Consider the following 23,776-nt stretch of genomic DNA (forward strand, 5'->3'; position numbering starts at 1 on the left):
TATCAAACTTCTCAGCACAATAAATGCACACTGATGCCAGTGTACATTTTATTGTAAAATACACCACAGAGGGCACCTTAGAGGTGCCCCCTGAAACTTAACCGACTATCTGTGTAGGCTGACTGGTTCCAGCAGCCTGCCACACTAGAGACATGTTGCTGGCCCCATGGGGAGAGTGCCTTTGTCACTCTGAGGCCAGTAACAAAGCCTGCACTGGGTGGAGATGCTAACACCTCCCCCAGGCAGGAGCTGTAACACCTGGCGGTGAGCCTCAAAGGCTAACCCCTTTGTCACAGCACCGCAGGACACTCCAGCTTAGTGGAGTTGCCCGCCCCCTCCGGCCACGGCCCCCACTTTTGGCGGCAAGGCTGGAGGGAACAAAAAAAGCAACAAGGAGGAGTCACTGGCCAGTCAGGACAGCCCTAAGGTGTCCTGAGCTGAAGTAACTCTAACTTTTAGAAATCCTCCATCTTGCAGATGGAGGATTCCCCCAATAGGATTAGGGATGTGACCCCCTCCCCTTGGGAGGAGGCACAAAGAGGGTGTACTCACCCTCAGGGCTAGTAGCCATTGGCTACTGACCCCCCAGACCTAAACACGCCCTTAAATTTAGTATTTAAGGGCTCTCCCTGAACCTAGAGATTAGATTCCTGCAACTACAAGAAGAAGGACTGCCGAGCTGACAAACCCTTGCAGAGGAAGAACAGAAGACACCAACTGCCTTGGCCCCAGACTTACCGGCCTGTCTCCTGCCTTCCAAAGAAACCTGCTCCAGCGACGCTTTCCAAGGGACCAGCGACCTCTGAATCCTCTGAGGACTGCCCTGCTTCGAAAAAGACAAGAAACTCCCGAGGACAGCGGCACTGCTCCAAAAGAACTGCAACTTTGTTACAAGGAGCAGATTTAAAGACCCCTGCAGCTCCCCGCAAGAAGCGTGAGACTTGCAACACTGCACCCGGCGACCCCGACTCGACTGGTGGAGAACAACCAACTCAGGGAGGACCCTCCGGCGACTCTACGACTGTGAGTAACCAAAGTTGTCCCCCCTGAGCCCCCACAGCGACGCCTGCAGAGGGAATCCCCAGGCTCCCCCTGACCGCGACTGTCTGAACTCCATTTCCCGACGGCTGGAAAAGACCCTGCACCCGCAGCCCCCAGCCCCTAAAGAAACGGAACTTCTGTGCAGGAGTGACCCCCAGGAGGCCCTCTCCCTTGCCCAGGTGGTGGCTACCCCGAGGAGCCCCCCCCTTGCCTGCCTGCGTCGCTGAAGAGACCCCTTGGTCTCCCATTGAAACCTGAAGGAAACCCGACGCGTGTTTGCACACTGCACCCGGCCGCCCCCGCGCTGCTGAGGGTGTACTTTCTGTGCTACTTTGTGTCCCCCCGGTGCCCTACAAAACCCCCCTGGTCTGCCCTCCGAAGACGCGGGTACTTACCTGCTGGCAGACTGGAACCGGGGCATCCCCTTCTCTCCATTATAGCCTATGTGTTTTGGGCACCTCTTTGACCTTTGCACCTGACCGGCCCTGAGCTGCTGGTGTGATAACTTTGGGGTTGCTCTGAACCCCCAACGGTGGGCTACCTTGGACCAAAAACTCAAACCTGTAAGTGACTTACTTACCTGTGAAAACTAACAATAACTTACCTCCCCCAGGAACTGTGAAAATTGCACTGTGTCCACTTTTAAAACAGCTTATTGTGTTTTATGTAAAAAGTATACATGCTAAAGTAATGATTCAAAGTTCCTAGAGTACTTACCTGCAATACCTTTCAAAAGAGCTATTACATGTAAAATTTTAACCTGTGGTTCTTAAAATAAACTAAGAAAAGATATTTTCCTATAACAAAACCTATTGGCTGGATTTGTCTCTGAGTGTGTGTACCTCATTTATTGTCTATGTGTATGTACAACAAATGCTTAACACTACTCCTTGGATAAGCCTACTGCTCGACCACACTACCACAAAATAGAGCATTAGTATTATCTCTTTTTACCACTATTTTACCTCTAAGGGGAACCCTTGGACTCTGTGCATGCTATTCCTTACTTTGAAATAGCACATACAGAGCCAACTTCCTACAGTGTGGACGTGTCTCTTGCCTTCAACTGATACCGTGTATCCCAAAATAGGACACTGAGAAAGGAAACTTTTGTTTTCTTGAAATTGAATTTACAGCCCTGAACGGTGAATCCTAACATGATCCGATCCAACCTGGTTAAATGTATATTGAGGTTGTCTTCTGTGAGATAGATGTCATCCACATAGAACAACGCCTCAGGCCAATATCATGTAATATTGATGTTGCTCAGGCTGCAAACAACCCTGGGCTGTTCTTATAGCCTTGAGGCAAATGGCAAATGTGCCACTGTGAGCCAACTGCACTAAAAGTGCTTAGATCCCTACTTTCAGGCACTAGATTTTGGCAGAAAAAAAAGAATGGAAATTTCCAATGTTGTTTTGTATTTTTTGCGCACTGTATTGTTTATTAGTGCTGTGTGCATTTTGAATTGCATGTGGCCTTGTTTGGCTGTTCAAATGTCTGTACTCTAAGACTATTCCGTCTCAATGGTCTGGTTTAGCAATGAGGAATAACAGGTTGTTAAGTGCAGAGACACCGGGTTGTACTACCTCTAGTACTCAAGTTGCATGAGAATTTCTCTTACTGGAGCTTTCGCTTAATGGGTTATTGAGGTTCAGGCTGGTGTGTAGACGTTAGAGATATTACATGGCAAGGGGAATCTTTATCCCACCCTATGTGGTTACAGTACAGCGTGGGAGCCAGTGCAAAAGCCCAATGAGAAGCATAGTAAAACTAGGACTGAGAAAGAAGGCAAAATGACATCTTCATCTTTGTCGGAGGTTGTGGGCAAATTCAAGTGGGCAGTCTTTTTCTGCCAATTATATATCATAATGTAGGCCCTCATTGTGACATTGGCGGTGAATCCACGTTGACGGCCACCAACCTACCGCAGCCGATATCTGTTCACCATATTATGACACACACACCCACCAATCCAACAGAATTCAACCACAGACACAAATCCGCCAAAACAAAGGTCAGTGATAAACTGCCGGTATCTAAACCCACACCGTTACGCCAACAGAACAACGCCCATCACATTATGACCCACGAAAAACCACAGCAGACATTCAACAGTAGTAAACCATTGGCAGTACATACCGCCGCGCTCACAAAGGATACCCACAGACAAAACACCACCACACTGGACAATTCAAACAAAACACACTTGACACCCATACACACACCACACCCACACCACTATAAAACACATACCAACATTACCCACAACTCTTTATGAATACAATTCATTGGCACAAGACTGACACCAAGAACACTGACAACTACATACACACCACATACATCCATACATCCCTCATGCACCCCACTTCACACACCCCAACACATTACCCAACACACCTTCACCAACACACATCACACAACACCCATGGCACCACAAAGGTACCCCCGTTTCACTGAGGAGGAGTTAAGGGTCATGGTGGAGGAACAGCTATTTGGAGCACAGGTGCAGCAGATATCAATAGCCAGGAAGATGGAGCTACGGCGGAGAATCGTGACAGGGTCAACACCATGGGACAGCACCCAAGACCAAGGGACGACATCAGGAACAGGTGGAACGACCCACGGGGTAAGGTACGTTTCATGGCAGCAAGACACCAGCTCGCTATCAAGAAGACTGGCGGTGGACCCTCACCTCCTCCCCCACAACTCACACCATGGGAGGAGCAAGTCATGGCAATGCTGCATCCTGAGGGTTTGGCTGGAGCCGGAGGAGGACTGGACTCTGGTAAGTCAACTCTCTTTTATTATCACCCCCTATAACTGCATGCCATCACATACCCTTACCCTCGCCCTCACTCCCATCACTCCACTCCATACCATATACCCCACCATCACATCTCACTTATCCCAATGCCAAGCCCTGCATGCTGTACCAATGCATGGACACCCCTCACAGTGCTGCACAGACATTCATCACTAAAGCATGCATAGCATAGAGAACTAACAATCCCATCATACACCAATATACACACGTAAAAGCTGGCAGGGCAACACCAATCATAGAGGGGAAGCGAGGGATGTACAATATGTCATACACATTAACCATAACACATCATTTACATCTCCACAGGCACCCCAGCCAATGTCACCGGAGAGGAGGTGCCAGCACTATCCAGTCCCCCAACAGAAGAAGCCCACAGTGATGACAGTAAATCTGGACGTCAGGATCTGGACGATCTACCTGGCCCATCAGGGACCATTGGACAGCCGGTTATCCAAGCACAGTCACAGACCACCACAGAGCCTCCCCATCAGGATCCAATACCACAGCGCCCACCCAGCATCCTCAAACTGCTGTCCCCATGACACGTCAATCAGCTGCCCACCTGTACAGGGATCCCAAGCTACACCTCGTACCCAAGACAATCAGGGACCTGGGGTCAGTGTCAGTGGGTACACGGTTCAGGGGACAGGGGCACAGGTCACCAGGGACACTGGGAAGACTGCTGTGCGCCAGGGGGAGGACAGGCCCAGGGAACCGACTCTCCAGGAGGCACTCTCTCTTAGAGCCTATCAACATTCCCAGGACACAATGGGCCAGATCCTGGACAATGTGCAGGAGAACAGGCAGCTGCAGGAGGAACAGTACCAGGGGATCAGAGAGGACTTGTAGGCCATCAACAACACCCTGATCTCCATAGCAGGGGTGCTGGCAGACATGGCCAACATTATGAGCCACAGGATTCACAAGCCACCAGCACCCCTCCTTCTGCAGAAGGCGAACCACACCGCAAATGTTCCCTTCGATCCAGACAGGAGCCAGAGACACTTGCCAAGACCCCCACCAGGAAATTAGACTCTCCTGATTGCCCCGCTTGTGTCCCACTCAGTCACCCTGTCCAGCTTGAACTGCAATTGCTCCCCTTCCTCTGTCCTCTTAGACAATCCACCTGTGCTACAAACAGGCTGGAACAATACCCTGGACTTTCCTCCATCATCTACCCATCCCATTGCACTTTCCCCCTAAATGATAGCACTTCAATAAACACCCTTTGATAAAAATCAATTTCGAGTATGTCATGTATTTCAAATATGTATTGATTGAAATAGGTACACCCAGTGCAAAAGAACTGCACATACTATTAGCACAGAATTAATGACCTATAGCTGGCTGTTGTGATCATACCAGGAGAATTTGTCAAAACACCAACATCTGCAAAATGAATAAGTGGGCATAGAAGTGGGAAATACCAGCATGCCAATGCCACACAGTATACAACCAAAGTCATTGAAATGTAAAGTTACACTGTATCACCTGTGTGTCATTGGAAGTACTGATGGATTACAGTTGTTCTGTTGTCCTCATCCTCATCCCCTGTCTCCTCATCCTCATCCTCACTGTCCACAGCGTCAACTGCTGTCACAGGGGCATCTCCAGTCTCCTCCTCCTGCAGAAAAGGTACATGGTGTCTGAGATCCAGGTTGTGCAACATGCAGCATGCCACCACTATCTGGCAGACCTTCTTGGGTGAGTAGCACAGGGATCCACCTGTCAGATGGAGGCACCAGAACCTGGCCTTCAGGAGGCCAAAGGTTCTCTCAATTACCCTTCTGGTTTGCCCATATGCCTTATAATGTTCTTCAGCCCTTGTCCTGCCATTCCTCGCAGGGGTAGGCAACCTAGATAGGTTTGGGTAACCAGAGTCACCTGCAAATATTGAGGGACAACATTTAGCCACAAACTATCCTATATGGTAAACACCATACCCATACACCAACATATACTGGGTGGGAACCAGGGCTCACCTATTAGCCACACCCTGTGCCTCTGTAGTTGGCCTATCACATTTGGGATGCTGCTATTCCTCAGGACAAAGGCATCATGCACCAACCCAGGGTACTTTGCATTGACGTACTGGTCCACCAAGCATACCGTCTGCACATTCATGGAGTGGAAACTCTTATGATTCCTGAACACCTGTTCATTCTGGCAGGGTGGGGGAACAAATGTAATTTGTGTTCCGTCAATCACCCCAATAATATTGGGGATATGTCCCATTGCATAAAACTCGGCCTTCCCAGTGGCCAAATCCTCAACCTGGGGAATGCAATGTAGCTGCACATGTGTTTTATCAGGGCACACAATACTCTTGTCAGCACTATTGGGAACATTGGCTGTGACATTCCTGCTTCCAAGCACACTGTCACTTGGGAAGAACCAGTTGCCAGGAAATGGAGCACTGATAGAAACTGAACTATGGGGGGATCCCAGTCGGATGACAGATAACTGATATCAGGTCAGGTTCCAATTGGGCACACAGCTCTGTAATTGTGGCCCTGTCCAGTCCATAGGTGAGGAAAATGTGCCTGCCCTCCAGTGTAGCCAAGTCCACCAGGGGTCTGTACACGGGGGTATGTCTCCATCTCCTATACATCCGCAGTGGTAGGAATCTAAGGGACAAAAGAGTGAGGAGGCTGAACAATGGATCCACAACAGTAGTTTGCAATCTGTAAACATTTAATGGGTCAGTGTGATTTGTCCAGTATGTGCCTAGTTCTCCTGTAATGCAGCATTATTCCATAGGGCTGCCACCGCTGAAATGGCATCTGCCTATTCTGTGTGGAGGGACAGGTGGAAGTGAGGTAAATCCACTGACGTTGTGCGCCGTGGCAGGAGGCAGTCGGGAACCGCCATGCAATTCCTCATTGGTTAATATTGGGCCCTATGGGGTACAGTGGCCATTGGTGAACTACGCCGGCGGTGACGGTATGCACCGCAGCGGAAGTGACCGCCATTTTCTATCATATTCTTCACTTGTTTCCTGACCTTCCATAGGAGAGGACATTCAATGCATGTGCTGCTGTGACCTGTGTCTGGGACCTGCCATGGCCCGTGTGACTGGGGAAAGGGCCCCAGCCTTCACTTCGGAGGAGTTGGAGAGACTGGTGGATGCGGTCCTACCCCGGAACGGAGTGCTGTATGGGCCTCAAGACCAACAGTTGAGTACACTGTGGGCACGATGCATGTAGTGTGCATGTATAGAGGTGTGTGTGAAGGCATTGTGTAAGGGGGAGGGATGTCCTGCTGGCTGGGTACACATTGAGTACTGGGCTATGTGTGTGCCAATAGTGATGGAAATGGGTATGGGGGGCCATATGTGTGACAGACTGGACTGTTTGTCTAATTGTGTTCTCCTGTCTGTATTGCCTCTGCAGGTCAACACCCATCAAAAGAAGGGTATATGGCGTGCCATCACCAAGGAGGTGCTGACCCTGGGGGTCTATGGCAGGCAGAACACCCACTGTCAGAAAAGGTGGGAGGACTTGAGACGCTGGGCACGGAAGACCAGGAGGCCTAGTTGGGGATGGACTCCCAACAAGGAAGATATGCCTGTCGAACCCTGACCCCGCTAATGGCCCGAATACTCTTGGTGGACTATACAGAGCTGGAGGGGCACTTGAGGGCAACACAGCAGCCACAAGGTGGTGAGTACAGTGGCCATCATTGAAGGAAACATCAGGAGGGGTGGTATCTGGGTGGTGGTTGCGTGTCCGTAGCAGCTCCGAGGCCAGGCCAGACATAGCTACATAGGTCCTCAGGTGGCTAAGGGTCTGAAGGGGAAATACTGCCTACCTAGCTTGTTAACATCCACTACTGGTCAGAGCTATGTGGGTTCCAGGTGTGCAGCAGTTGGTGGTGTGTGCTCTTCCTCATGCCTTGGTGGCTAGCAATATCACTGGTAGTGCAATGCATAGTGGGTAGGCCTGTATCCTGTGTGTGAGGGTGCTGTGTACGCCAACAGAGGTGTTGGTGCATGGTGTCATTGAACCAGTGTATCCTTTGTCTCTCTCTTCCCCTTTCTTGTTTTGTCATCCTGTCCTTAGGTGCATTTGCATCATCTGGCAAAGGAGCAGAGGCACTGGTGACGGAGGGAGCTGCATCCCACAGAACCCAGGAGGCAGAGTCAACCGATGCTGAGGGCACCAGTGGGGCGGAGGGTGAGGGGAGTACCACGACTGAGACTGGAGGGGACAATACCTCCTCTGATGGGAGCTCCCTGGTGGTGGCAGACATCTCTGTGACCACCCCAGCTACAGGTATAGCCGCCACCCCCATACCAGCACCACCCTCCCTGCACTCCCTCAGTTAGTTGCTCGTGCCCGTTCACCCAGGAGGGTGGGCATCTCCTTCACCCCAGGCACCTCAGGCCCTGCCCCAGTGAGTTCTGATGCCCTAAGTGAGGAGGCTATTGACCTCCTGAGATCCATCTCTGTAGGGAAATCAACCATTGTGAATACCATCCAGGGGCTGGCAGCCCAGATGCAGCAATCTAATGCATTCCTGGAGGGCATTCACAGTGGATTTGTGGCCCAACAGAGATCGATCCAGGCTCTGGCCTCCTCTCTCATGGCAGCCATTGTCCCTGTTTTAACTGCCCCCCTCCAACTACCACTTGCCAGCCCTATTCTCCTCAACTCCAACCCATTCCCAAGCACACAGCCAGACAAGCATGCACACAGGACAACACCCAAAAGTGTCACAGGCAAACACAAGCACCACACTTCATCCCACAGGCACTCACACAAACACCATTCATTCACACCCGCTATTTCCACTGTCTCTCCCTCCTCCGCCACTTCCCACCTGCATGCACTACATCATCATCCACTACCTGCATCATCAGCACACCAAGCGGAACACACACACCTCATTGGCATACACCTCCACAACATCCATGCACATGTCCCCTGTGTCCTCTTCCACCGTGTCTGTCCCCCCTAAAGTACATAAATGCAAGCACTCAGACACCCAACAGTCATCCACCTCACAACAGCATACAACCCCTACACCTGCACCCAAATTCAGCACACAAATACCTCCAACAATCACTGCCTCATCCTCCACTCCCATTTTTTCTCCCTCTTCCTGCCTCAATTTCCCTAAAAAGCTTTTCCTTTGACGTCTTCCCTATCCCTCCCCCCCTGTCCTGGATGTACGGCCAGGGTATCAAGAACCCATGCAAGCACCTCAGCCACACAGTCCAAGGGCCCTGTTCCATCAGCACCTACTTGTGGTGGAAAGGATTCCAGGCCACAAATACAGAAGGGGAAGGAGCCTGCAAAAGCCATCAAAAAGGGTAAGTAGCCTGCGCCAGCCACCAGAAAGGGAAAGGAGCCTGCACCAGCCAGCAAAAAGAGGAAGGAGCCTACACCAGCCACCAGAAAGGGGAAGGCTCCTGCACCAGCCACCAGAAAGGGGAAGGAGCCTGCATCAGCCAGCAGAAAGGGGAAGGAGCCTGCACCAGCCAGCAGAAAGGGGAAGGAGCTTGCACCAGCCAGCAGAAAGGGCAAGGAGCCTGCACCAGCTAGCAGAAAGGGGAAGGAGCCAGAACCAGCCAGCAGAAAGGGGAAGGAGCCAGCACCAGCCAGCAGAAAGGGGAAGTAGCCTGCGCCAGCAGCTGTCACAGAGCCCCCACTGCCAGCCGTGGTTGTGCAGCCATCAGTGAGTGCAGGGGCTGAGCAGGAGCATCCCACTACCACCACCACCAGAATTCAGCCATCGGAGGGTGCAGAGGCTGAGCAGGTGCCTCTCACTGCCACCACCACCACAGTGCAGCCATCGGAGGGTGCAGAGTCTGAGCAGGTGCCTCCCACTACCACCACCACAGTGCAACAGTCACTGCCAGCGGAAGTCATATGATCCAGTCTCCATGGGCTGCTGTGCGGCCTGTCCCCACTAGAACCAGTAGGCAAGTCACCCACCTGAGAGAGTGTGGCCTTACACTCCCCAGGACCAAGCGCAGGGCATGTTGCCCCCTCCAAAACCAGTGGGCAAGTAACCCACTCCAGAGACTGTGGCCTTGCACTCCCCAGGAACAAGCACAGGGCATGTTGCCCCCTCCAGAAAAAGTGGGCAAGTCACCCACCTGAGAGACTGTGGCCTTGCACTCCCCAGAACCAAGCACAGGGCACGTTGCCCCATCCAGAACCAGTGGGCAAGTCACCCACTCCAGAGACTGTGGCCTTGCACTCCTCAGGACCAGGCACAGGGCATGTTGCCTCCTCCAGAATCAGTGGTCTTGTTTCCGCATCCAGCTGAGGTGCCACCCATCCCCCTGAGGTGCCTACCTATTTGCCAACTGATGCCCCTGCAGTGTTCTCTCAATATTGGTGCAGGGAACGAGTGGGGCCTTGGACTTTACCCTGTGGACATGTGGCCCCTTTGAACGGAGGACTGGGCAGTGTCCCTTTTTTGTACATTTGTACATATCTGTTGTATTGCCAAATCAAATAATTAATTTAGTGTTGATCTTATTACAATCACTTTCGTCCATTCCTGTTGTCCTTGCATTATTTTTGTAATGCATCTGGTTGTGTGTATGGCGTGTGTGTGTGGGGTGTGTGTTGTGCGTGTGTGTGTGTCACTGTCCTTTTCCTCCCCCTCCCTTGTGTGCTAGGCGTCTGTACTCACTGTCGCTGTCTTTGCCGGCATTGGTGCTCCAGGTGGAGCATAACATAGAAAATCATTGGGAACACATGCAGTTCTGGTTCTAAGGCGGCGTGGTTCTTCCCTGTGTCTCCAATGGTGAGTCCTTTCAATTCTGTGATGTGTTTCAGCCAGGGTTTTGATAGCAGCGGTACCGCCCCGGAAATGGTGGCAGAATGTGGTGCCATAATATGGTGGGCGGAACTTTGTCTTCCGCCTGGCTGTAGGCGGCTACCGCTGTGGTGCCTGTTGTTTCTGCCCTTGCGGTCGGTGTGGTACATTGGCTGTCTTTTGGAGATATGACCGCCATGGTCATAATTTGACGGTAGTTACTGCCATCCTGTTGGCGGTATTACTGCCACTTTATCACCGACCGCCAGGGTCATAATGAGGGCCTTAGTATTAGTTTTCTCCACAAAATAAGTTTAATGGTGTGTTCTTCGTCTACCTCAATCTGGATATTTAGGCCCTCATTATGACATTGGCAGCAAATGCCACCTACCGCCACGGCGACGGCCGCCTACATACCGTCCCCGTGGCTACCTACTGTCCATGGCATTATGATCGTAGATGGATTTCCGCCAGAAGGCTGGTGGGATTCCGTCGATGGTCATGGTGGCGGACAGCTGTAAGGTGGCATGATACGGCCTGGCGGTGTTTTGCTGCTGCTGGCAGCAGCGCCGCATCCTGTCTCCTGCCGGAGGACCCCCAGCAAGCAGGTAAGTCGGGTTCTCTGACAGGAGGGGGGGTAGCGGGTGTTATGTGTGGAGGTGTGTGTGACTGTGTGTGAATGTGTGCATGCATGTGTAATGCTTGTGCATGTGTGGGTGTGAGTGTACGTGCATGTTGTGTAGTGAGATTGCATGTGTGCCTGGATGTATGTGCGTGAGTGTTGCTGTGAGTGTGTATGGATGTATGAATGCGTGGGTGAATGTGTGCATGCATGTGTGTATGGATGTATGAATGCGTGGGTGAATGTGTGTATGCATGTGTGTATGGGTGTGTATGTATGTGCGTGTATGTGTGTAAATGTGCGGGGAGTCAGGAGAGGTAGGGGAGGGTGGGGGAGGACTCTGGGGAGGGGCGGGGGAGACCCTATCAGTGCCAGGGAAGGAATTCCCTGCACTGACAGTGCCTACCGTCATGGTTTCTGTGGTGGTACAGAACCAACGGAAACCATGGCAGTGGGCAGGGTCAAAAATCCATGGGCGGCCTAGTAACATCCACCAGGCTGGAGACTGTAGTCTCCAGCCCGGTGGTCATTACTGCCGTGGCGGTCGGTGTGTTGACTTGGCGGTTTGGCTTTGGCCAAACCGCCAATGTCATAATAGTGAAGGTAGGGTCCGCCAGCCTGTTGGCGGTAATACCTCTAATATACCACCGACTGCCAAGGTTGTAATGACCCCTTAGTTTGCAAACCCTACTGGGTAGGGAGACACACCTGTCCACTGTCTCAACTTCAAGAAAGTTGTTAGTTGTGGTCACATCCAGAGTATCTATAAGCTTCTGCCAACATACTGTAACCTCTGCCACGCTGTCTAACAGAGTCACTGCCCAGGTCCTGTTCTTCTACAATGTTCCCAATATGAGTGGCATCTTTAACTGTGATTGCAGCCACCTTTTTCTTTTTAGCTTGGGGGTTCTGTTGAGGATCCTTGTCCTCCTTTTTAATGTAAGTTTCTGAAGAATGTTGTGAGTCCATTTTCATCTTCAAGTAGTCACTTTGGTGCTCTGACCATCCCATTCTGTCACTCCATTTACCCAGTGTGTCCTGGAAGGAATGAGATAGGCGTGCCTCAGTACATTGGTATCTATCAAGAGTTTTTATAGTTTCTCTATTTCTTAGATTATATCCTTTTTCTGAGGTCTCCGGTTGCAGAGATGCTCCTCTTTGACTTCTTCTGTCTTCCTTCCTAGTTTTTGTTTATTCCAGTGTTTTTTATAACGTTCTTGTGCTTGTTTAGTACCTTCCTTAGCAGTGGTACTCTGAGTTTGTAGTTTTTTTAGTCTGGCCCTCAGATTACCCCGACCTATACTAGTATAGGTCTTGGAGATAATCTTTGGCAGCACCACACTCCTGTTCCTGCTGAGGAATCTTTCAGAGCCATTGGCAAATTGCCAATGCTGATGCTTTCCCCTTTAATGTTACTTGAAATAATTGAGGGCACTGTGTCAAAGTTTTCCATCAGTTTCATCCCCAAGTCCAGGGCCAGGGCTGCCCTGTGTTCATTTTGAATTAGTTTTAATACTTCCAGCTAATTCACAAGTGTTGGTGTACCATGTGTAGTGGTATAGATTGCAGAGAAGACTGATCCCCAAGTGGCACAATCCTCTATTGAGGGAACCATTCCAAATGGCAGGCACATTGTGAGAATCCTATGTTTATCTTTGGGTCCCGTAAGGGGAAACATTGCTTTCAGCTGATTTGTTTTTTTTTAGCAACCCAGAATGGAATCCTCTCCCACTCAGTGGGTGCTGTACCCGTAATGGAGAGGATTGTTTGTGGATTTATTACTGTAATCGCCGATTGGTGAATAGCTGGAGCAGCCTTCACTGGGGCGGTGTTTAAGGTCTGCATCACAAATTGTAATAATTGCCTATGTATTGCTACTAGCTTATTATATAATGTGTGTACGTCAGCTATTTGCATAGCTTGCACATTGGTTTGTGGCATATACGTGGCAAATGTTGGCCAATTTGGTCATCATTACTTAAGGGACCTAATCTAACAGGTCTTACTACATATGGGAGGATGCCATTGAACCATTTATGGTGTTCTTGATAAGTTAGAGGTATTTCTAAGTAATGATGTTCCCTGTAATGTTGTGGTTTGTTTGCTATTCTGTATATGTGAAATGCATTTGAGTCTGTATCTACTCCAGGAAAGGTGACCCAAGAATAAAATATTTTTGTTATGTATGTGTCATAATCTTCTACAACAAATGTAACATCCCTGCCCTAATTTGTTAAGTCGTTAGCTAAAAGAACTGTGTGATTGGTTGTCTATAATTTTCTCAGATATTTACTGGCTGGGTGTAGTAAGCTGGCTCTCTATATAGTGTACTAAAATGAAGTACACTGTGCGGAGAGTCCAGTGGATCCCCAAAGTTTTGCAGAAGCAGATATCAACAGGTCTAGTGCCCTTTTTTGTGGTAGTGTAAGCGAGCACCTAGGGTAATCAAGCAGTCCTGATAAGCATTTGCTGTTCTCACAGAGGCAATAAATGAGAGACACACTCAAAGGATAAATCTGAGGCCAATGTAGAAAACCAACAGTTGCTTTTATATATGATTTGAACCAAAGAGCTGTTACAAAAATTGACAGTGCAATTTTCTGAGTTTCAATGTTAGTCTATGGAAGGAAAACAGGAATGCAGTTTCTCAGGTAAGTACACATCTTACAACCCCAGTTTTCAGGGTTTCAGGCTAGCACTGGGCAATGCTCAGGTTGGTACCAAGTGTGCACACCCAGGGGCACGGGGTGGCTGGGTTCCAAGGTCAAAGTCAGAGTTGGTGCCCAATGTTAGTCAATAGAGACTGGGTGGACTGAAAATGCTCTGCTCCTAGGTAAGAGCAGACGGTGTCAGAGGTTATTCTCTGGGGTTGAGGCAACTACCCAGGGGGCCACAAAGCAGCACCAAACTTACACCTTCAGCGGCACAGAGGCGGGCAGGTGCAGAGTGCCGAAACACAGCATTGGGCTCCAAATTTTAGTCAATGCAGGAGATCACTTTCAGAAACGTGCTGCAGGCTCTGGTCAGGGGCTGGGAGAGGTCAACCCACAGCTGCCCAGGTAAGTTAAGATGCCATGGGTTGTAGGGACACCAAAGGTCTGGCACCCTAAGGCCTAGGGCCTCCGGGTGCCGGGGTGTCTTTTGGCATAGGAAACAGCTTACCAGGCAGGTCAAGGGAAGCCCTTGGATTTAGGCTGCAGGCATTGCTGTGGAGTCCAGCAGGGGTCAACCCATGATGGACTCTGGGTCAGGAGTGTTATGGAACCTTCACTGGACTGGTGGGCCACTTGGACTTGGGCATGGGTGTTGACTCCAGAGGTGGCTCCAGGTGGGGATTTCGTGGTTCCTCAGGCAGACTTCTTTCTTCTTTGAAGATGTTTCTTTTGGACAGGTTTGCTGTTCACAGGGATTCTTTTTTGTTATTGAAGGCAGACACTCCTCCCAAGGCTTTGGAGGTTGCTGAGCTGCAGGACAGTTGTCTTCTGGGTGCAGGTTTCATTGAAGGCTGCAGACAGCCCAGTAGAGCTGGGGCCATGTCAGTTGGTGTCTTCAGTCTTTTCTGCTGGGTGACTTCTGTTTTGTCTGGCTCTTTTTAGGTCAACAGGAATCTGATTCTAGGGTTCAGAGGTGCCACCTAAATACTCAATTTAGGGGCCTTATAGCAAATTCCAGGTGGTAGCCAATGGGCTACTCACCTTTAGGGTTGTTGCACACTTCCTATGACCACTCCCTTTGGGAAGTGGCACATCCCTAACCGTATTGGCTTAATTCCTTCCATGCAAGATGGAGAAATGTTAAAAAGTAAGGTTTACTTCAGCTCTTCCATTCTATGGGTGGGACTGGCATGAAGTGGCCACTTCTCCTAATTTACCAAATTTTCCTACCAGTCCTTCCACCAAAAGTGGGGTCAGGAACTCGGGGTCAGCCTCCTCCACCATTTGAAGAGGTCTTAGTGGCACATTCAAAGGTGGCAAGGCCTTTGAAGCTCCCCACCCTGGAATGTCCATCCTGTCCAGGAGAGAAATTCACACCTCTGCCCAGAGCCGACCTTTGTTCTTAGCCCTTGAGAGCATTGGCCTCACCTCAGGGGGGAAGCAGAACTCTGCCTAAAGTGGCTGCACTGGTTCTGACCAATCAGAACCAGTAGGAGTTGGTAGGTTTCAAGGGGGCACCTCTGAGGTGCCCTCTGAGTGCATGTATTAATAAATCTATCACTGGATTAAGTGAGGGTTTATTAGTACAAGATGTTTGATAACAAACATCCCTATTGTAAGTGAAGCCATCATGTAGCTGAGGAACTCTTACTGACCAGTCTCCAGCATATGTACTTAAAATGGCTGCACTGTTCACTTACTACATCAGAGGATCGACAAAGACATAGCAGGGGCATATCTGCTCATGCGGGTATGCTCTCACATGTAATATAATGCACCCAGCCTTTAGGGCTGGAAGGCCTGTCAGAGGGGTGACTTACATATAATTTATGTAGTGTGCATGGGACAGGGCACACAGGCTGTGTGCCATGTTGTGTTTTCATTTCAGGGTTGCACCAAGACACACTGCCTGTGAAAGCAGCACTCTGTACACTTAGGTGAGAGGGTCCCTGGGGGTGGCACAATCTATGCTGCAGCCCTCAGGGGCCTTCCTTCAGCACCTCATGCCCTAGGTACCAGGGGTACCATTTACTAAAGACTTACAGTGGCGACTAAAGCTTTGTCAATTGGTAAAAATGAATGTGCACTTTTAGGGAAAGAGATATGGCAATGGGGACCTGTTGAGCAGGGACCCAGTGCAATTTCAGTCAAAATTGTGCAAAAAAACAGTCAAACAATTGGGGGGTAACCATGTCAAAAGAGGCACTTTCTGACACTGTACCATGCTAAACAGTAGGTATCAGAGACTGCAACACCATTGGGGGAAATCCTTTTAAGGTTCAAGCTTGAGCAACCTGCAGCCTAGATCGGTACTCCCTCTTCAGCTGAGGAGGATTTACTGAAGATCACGGACGTCTCCATATAGTAGTCCTTAGGGTACCATTAGCATGTGTGAGACAGAGATACTCAGGAGACCGGTACAATCTGTGCCTAATCATCACTGGCGGCACCATGTCATGTGACTCTCATTATTCCACAAGACTGCTAGATTTGTGGCAGCAGCACCACGGCTTGTGTGTGACAGAGCCTCTCCCACACCAGTTTGTCAACTGTCAGCCCGACTCTACTGGCTTGATACCAGTACCTCATCCAGACACAAAGAATGAAGGTGATTTGTGGAAGTGTAGGGCATGACACTCTAGTGACTCTTCAGGGGAGTTGTTGTGAACAAGTCATACCCTTTTTTCTCCTTAGCAATAAGTCTTGTACATACACACAGGCAAAGAAGGTGATGCAGGATTGTTTTCAATAGATTTATTGAAAAGACTACAACCTACGATAAAATGCATGAGCTACAATGATAACGATAATGAGACATAACAGGATTAGGATTGTGAAACACTGCAACCTACAATAAATACATGAGCTACAATGTTAACGATAATGAGACATCACAGGATTAGGATTGTGAAAATCAGTAATGTAAAAATGAACAACCTGAACATATTGCAATAAACATGGATAAATGATTCCTGCATAATCTCTAGCCTATGGTGAGAGCACAGCAGTGTTAGCCCAATCTGTCAGTTCCGAGTCTGTGAGAGACAGACCCACCCCTGTTACCTTGACATAAGGGTCTGTCCTCCGTCTCCTGATCTGGCTTTAGAGACAAGGCTGAGGTTGACTGCAAAATTACATGCAGCATGAATGGAAATCCTTGGCCGGAAAGAACCCTCTAATGACCCTTGGCCCACATGGTGTTTGTTTTGGTAAACATGTTTTGTTCTTCAAAGTAGGCTTGATGTGAACATGTGGTTAAGTATTAGACTGTTTATGGAGTCCTGTGGTAGCAATACCAAACATTAGCTTATCCCATTCTGATTCTGTTCTTGTCAACCCTGGGGCAAGGAACACAATGAAAAATGTCATGCATAACAATGAAAATAACACTTTCACTAAGTGACAATTGATTACAAAAAGAAAACATCACAGTTGAAAAGCAGGATATTCTAAAATGAATAAATGAAAGCAGAGCATGTTATCTAGGTACAAGGGCATAGGCCACAGGTCTCAGATAAATTGAGATATATTTGCCCAAACAAGACTAAAATGTACACCCACGGCAGCTCCAGAAGCTTATTCCACACTGAGAAATCAGCAGGAACTGTGCCATGCGGTGTGCCAGACGACACTGCTGCTCAAGTTGGTGTTACTTACGCTCGAGGGAATTTTCTACTTGAGTGGCAGCTTTCCCAATGTGAACGGTCACAACCAGTGGTGTTGGGAAAATCTCGCTAGGTGCCCTCCTGGCACCTGAAAGCTGTGCTAGGGGAAGCCAATTCTCAGTCATGCTTGCCAACTTACTGTTCTGAGAGCCCACTCGAGAAATATTTCCACTACGTGGCTGTTGGCAGAATTTGACTGTAACTCTGCGTTACATGTGTAACACCGAGTGACCAAAATCCCATTGGTGCAGTTGAGTTTATCGCCCACCCCAAATAAGAATGCCCACCTGTTTGGGCTATGGAACACAACAAGCGCCAAGAGGTATTTTTCCTGGATTCCAGCGGAACTGTTCAATCTCGACCTGCTGAGGACTATTCTGCTGGCCAATGCTGCAGTCTTGACCCATAAACCTGAAGGCCCTGGACCCTTGGCTGGTGTCAAAGTATAATCTTCCTAAATTCTCATGAAATCCGTAACTTTGAAACATTTTGCTAACTTTTCACTCTAATAACTGATGGCAGACCAGGACCAATCTGCCCAGCTGATCTGTAAAAAGTGCATTGTCGCTGGGCCAAAGATTCAGTCTGAAGGTAAAACTTTTCACCGGGACGAACCTGGTCCCCATATGACCCACCCTCCTCTGCGGCAGGCTTTAAATTTGAACTTTGCCCTGTTGAAACCAGATGACTGTAGTTGACGCTTAACACCTTTTGGTGCCATTTTGAAAGTTAAACTTTAAATATTCATACCTCTGGTTCTACTAATTCTCTTTTTGTAATTTGGTGTTATTTTTTTACTGAAATGTACTCTATTTTTAAATACTGGTTTGTGATTTTTCTTGTGTTGTGTTTTCACTTTATTGCTGTTTGAGTACTGCATAAATAATTTACACATACCTTCTCAGCTAAGCCTGACTGCTTTGAGCCAAGCTACCAGAGGGTTCAATTACATTGATTAGTGGAGTTTGTGGCTCACCACGGCAAGGATAATCATTATTAATTGAATTGGGCTCTAAACCCCCTCAGCTAATATTACAATGTTGTATAAAAAGCATAGTGACAAAGCTACTCAATATATATTCACTTCCCAGGGCAAAGGAGCATCCCAAAAGCCCCTGTGAGGGCTTGCACTTTTTCATAAAGGTCTGTGTGGTGTCCCATGATTCGGCAGGACATCAACTACACAAAAAGAGATGCGAGAAATGCTTGCAATAGGTTTAACCACTGGCAATGGCGTGTGGTAGCATTACAATCCATTGATCTTTTGTCCACTGTCCCAATTCACTTTGGACCCAGCCATATGCAAATCAATCTTGACTTTGCTCTAATAGGGACAGTCCAGAGCAAACTGCCAGGCCAGGTTCTCCCTGAACCAGAACACAACCAACTCAATATCTGTTGAGCCCTGATTAGTGCTCATCAATCTGGTGTAGCTTGGATCCAGAGACGCAGTGAGCACAGGACCCACATCTGGCCACTTAGGGTGTTATCTCAAACATACAAAAAGTGATGGCTTTCTAACTCATTACTCTTTTGACCACCATGCCATCTCAGGCTGGGTCCATCCATGTGCAAAGTAGTCTTGATCCTGCTCCCAAATGAACATTTCAGCCCCAAATATTTCCTTTCCTTTTTATAGAGAGTCACACTTAATGGACAATGATTTCTTGAATGTTGTATGTTGTGTGCCATTAAACAGCAGTACTAGCCCATACCACCTCCCTGAGTAGGATTCAGACTACTCTGCTTTCCTACCCTGAGTGACTCAAGAGCTACAATGGAGCCCTTTGTTCTCAGTAAAGGTAAGATTGCCCTCTCATTATTCGAGAATGACTCACACGTTTTACAATAACTCACTTTCTTATGGAATCTACAATTGATATTTCCTTTAATCCCTTCTCAAACCTTAAGTGTTGAGGGGGCTTCTCTGCTGGGTTTCAGGTTCGGGACTTGAATGTGGCAAGATTTTAATATAGTTCCCAATACGAGATTGTACCCCTTCTCCGTGCCCTGTGGGCATATTCCCACTTTAAGATGACCCCTTGTCACTTCTGTGATGTTTCTTACTGTATGCACAGCGCTGACACTAAGTTGCATGTGCTGAAACATTCTATCACCTTCCTAATTGGGGTTGGCTATTTTTGCCTACATGAATAATTGCTCTTGAGCCTGTATTTTTTCCCTACAGGATTTTGGTGCAGTTGTTCCAGTGGTAGTTCCTTTTCGGTATTTGGCCTGCTGCTTCCATGGGGAGTTCTTTTTCACACAATAGCTGGAGAATGGAACCAACCCTTCCTCAGAATCAAGCTCTCATTGATCAATAAACAAGCAGCCCCCAACAGCAGGTGCTTGCTTCCTCCTGCTTTCCAGTTCCATTCATTGACACTTAAATCTCCCCAGGGTGAGATGTCCAGATATTGCTTTTACCACTTGACTGCTAGGGCACCCAACCCAACACATTTTTAGCCATTTTTTATGTTTCCAGATGTTTGCACTTATGCTTGCATTACTTTTTCATAAAAGGTATCCAGGAAAAATGTGCATCCTCTTTCTCACATCTTGGCGATTCGTATGGTGTGTAGGGTTTGTGAATTCCCCTGGAGGGAACCAAGAAAATACGAAAAATGTATACTTTTTTGGAGACTTGGAAATGGAAAAAACTAAATTTGATATGTTCCTGTTGTGGGCGCTAGACCTAGCCATACAAGTGGAGTAATGTTTGGGGTACCATTTTTATTGAACAATTGTGGGAATGCTGAGTGGTAGGTATTTTCTGGATCACCGGAACTGCCAGAACTTTCTAGCTTAGAAATAAGAGGAAAATATGTGCTTTTAGCCACAATTTGAGGCTTGTAGGGCATAGTAGGTAAGAACTTTCCTTGGGTACTTACAAGTTTACTTGTGAGTCGTCAGTGTATAATGCCACCTTTGGTAGGGGGTATGGATAACGTCACTTCTGTAGCAATACTTACTCGGCATGGAAAAGGAGCATAACTCTCATCATATTATGCAACCCAAGCCCACTTTTGGTTATGATGGAAAATATCTATTTATGCTACTGCCAAGCTACCAGATGTTAGTCAAGGCCACCCCACAGAAACCTGCTTGCCTCATTTGTCATTCTGCTTGTTCAGTGTGACCTCAGTGGCAGCTTACATCAAGACTACGAATTCTCTCCTTCACAGATTATGTTCAGTTCCATACAGTACCCACAAATATTATACTTGAGGATGGTTTGAAAAATCCAACAGAGCCAGTCAGCGCTGCTGCATTAAGAATTACCTATATAAATTGTGGATGGGTTGCTCTGTTAAATGTAACCCTACAAATGTTTGTGTGAGTGTGTCTGTGCCTTGCCTAGGTGTGTTTTTGTTACATTTCCTAGTGTTTTCTGCTGCTTGTCAACATCAATCACAGCAGTGTCTGCAACATAATTGATCGAAATGAAAATCTAGTTCAACATTTTCATCAGGCTTGTATGTGTCACTTTGGATTTAAATAAGGGCACTGAGGTACTGTCCACCGCCTGTCTGCTTTTTTGGGTATGAAACAGTATAAGCAGCCCTCGATCCCTGTTAGTGTGTTGCTCCCCACTGCTGCCAAGCGCTCTCCCCCCGCAGTGGGACTACCTGTCCTACAGTGCCTGGTTACCACTCTGCTGAGCACAATTGCACTTTTAGATACTGCAGATTTTCTGTTTTTAAATCATTATTTTAGATTAGTTGCTGTTTTTATGTAGAGTTGTTCCGTCATTGCTGTTCATGATTTTTCTTCCTGCCTTCGCCTCCGCTAGCCCCTTCCACCTCCCAGGACTACTTATGGAGGTTGTAGCATGGCTCCTATGAGCAGCTCTTGATGCCTGTCAGTGTGCCACTCCTCACTGCCGCCTAGCACTCTCCACCACACTGTGACTACCTGTCAGCCAGAGAGTCCTCGGAGACCTCAACATCCACCTCGACGGCCCCAACTATACAAACACCACTAACTTCCTGGAAAGCATCGGCCTCACCCAACTGGTCATTAACCTCGACCTGAATTTCTCTGACAGCAGCAGAATCAAATACAGCTATGTCACTGAGATCACCTGGATGGACCACGTCATTGTTCATTTCACACTCAAAACCCCTTGGCACCACCCCAAAATCACCCAACACTTCACACCACAGCTGGAACAAGATCTCAAAGTCAATGAACTGATGTCCTCAACACATCCCGCCCACATACTGCAACTGACCTTGAACAGGCAGTCAGGAACTTCTCTACCCGTATCACAGACTGCACTGACATAATCGCTTCCTTCAAACCCACAAATTTCAAAACATCCTCCAAACAAGCCAGTTGGTACCTCACTGAGCTAAAAACCTCAAATGTACCTGTAAACAACCCAAAAGGAGGTGGACCACACTAGCAAAGAACCCGCGGACTGGACCTCTCAAAATCACCCTAAACCAATACCACCAACTCCTGAAAAGTACAAAAAGAAGTGCCTTGGACAACTACAGCGAAGCAAGCTCCAACAACAGCAAGGAACTCTTCAACATCGCAGAGAGTTATCCAGCCCATCAGCATCCCAAAACAACATTTTCACCTAGCGAGAACTCTGTGACTCCCTGGCGGACATTCGTCCACAACAAGATCTCCACCATCTACAGGAACTTCAAACCCACTCACTTTCCCAGCCAGTTCAAAGAACATGTTTACTTACTCACTAACTGGGACCAGCTCACCACGCAAGGCACCACGGCCACCATGAGCGCCATCCACTCAGGAGCACCCAGGAACCCATGCCACAACCACATCTTCAACCTAGGAAGCAAGACAATCAGCAGTGAGCTCACCACCATTCTCAACATATTGATCACCACGGCTACTTTTCCCAATGAATAGAAGTATTCAGAAGTCAAGCCCCTGCTCAAGAAACCTTCTGCCAACCCCAAAATATTCAAGAACTACCTCCCCTATCTCTCTGCTCCCCTTCCACAAAAAGCTCCTCGAGAAGGCCATCAACCGCTGACTCAAAGAACACCTGGAGAACCACAATCTTCCGGACATATCCCAATCATGATTCCGCAGCAATCACAGTACTGAATCCACCTTGCTGGCGGCCATGGATGACATCAAATCATTCCTAGACCAAGGAAAAATGGCACCCCTGATCCTCTGATTCGACACAGTATCACAGAACATCCTGATCAAAAGACTACACAACATCACTATCAAAGAAAACGCCCTCAAGTGGATTGCCTCCTTCCTCACAGGGAGAACCAAGAGACTATTCACCCTGCCCTTTACCTCGGAATCTAAGAACATCATCTGCGGTGTCCCACAAGGTTCATCCCTCAGCCCCACCTTGTTCAACACGTACGTGACTCCACTGGCCAACATTGTAAGATCACACATAGTAAACATCATTACCTATGTCGACGACACCCAGCTCATCCTCTAACTGGCTAATCAACACAGACCCGTCCTCCTGCTCACTCACCCTTTGCATGCTCTGAAAGATCTTCAAGTGGCCCCTCATCAACACCAGACGCACAGTCACACAAGCCTTGATCACCAGCAGACTGAACTACAACAATGCACTCTATGAAGGTATCATCGCACAACTCCTAAAGAGACTACAGACAACAGAGAACTCAGCAGCCAGGCTCATTCTCGACCTCCCCAGGTGGACCCTCATCACTCCCCACTTGCTCCACTGGCTCCCCGTGCAGAAAAGATGCAGGTTCCAAGGGCCAGATGTAGCAAAGATTTTTACCCATTCTGTGTCTATGCAAAAAAGTGTTCATACATATGGCCCCAAATGTTAATCCATGCCTTCAAAGTCCTCCAGATACTAGGGCCAGAATACTTCAACCACCAAATGAATTTCCACCTACTTTTCAGACACTTGCACTCTGCATTCTTCATCCTCGGCCATACACCCCACATATGGCGCAACAATAGTGGAGGACGCTCCTTCACCCATCTCACTGCTAAAAGCCTGGAACATCCTCCCCCACTTCATCTACGGACCTCATCCTTCTTACTGGTATTCAAAAAAGGACTCAAGACTTGGTTATTCGTATGAGCCCTGCAGCACCAGATATCAGCTCCTGGATACCCTCATGGGTAAATAGTCGCGTTTACAACTCCATATGGATACAAGGATATGAAAAAAACCTACACATGAACCTTTGAACTCTTACCA

This window comes from Pleurodeles waltl, chromosome 4_1 (genome assembly GCF_031143425.1).
Source record: "Pleurodeles waltl isolate 20211129_DDA chromosome 4_1, aPleWal1.hap1.20221129, whole genome shotgun sequence".
In the NCBI taxonomy this organism is placed as follows: domain Eukaryota; kingdom Metazoa; phylum Chordata; class Amphibia; order Caudata; family Salamandridae; genus Pleurodeles; species Pleurodeles waltl.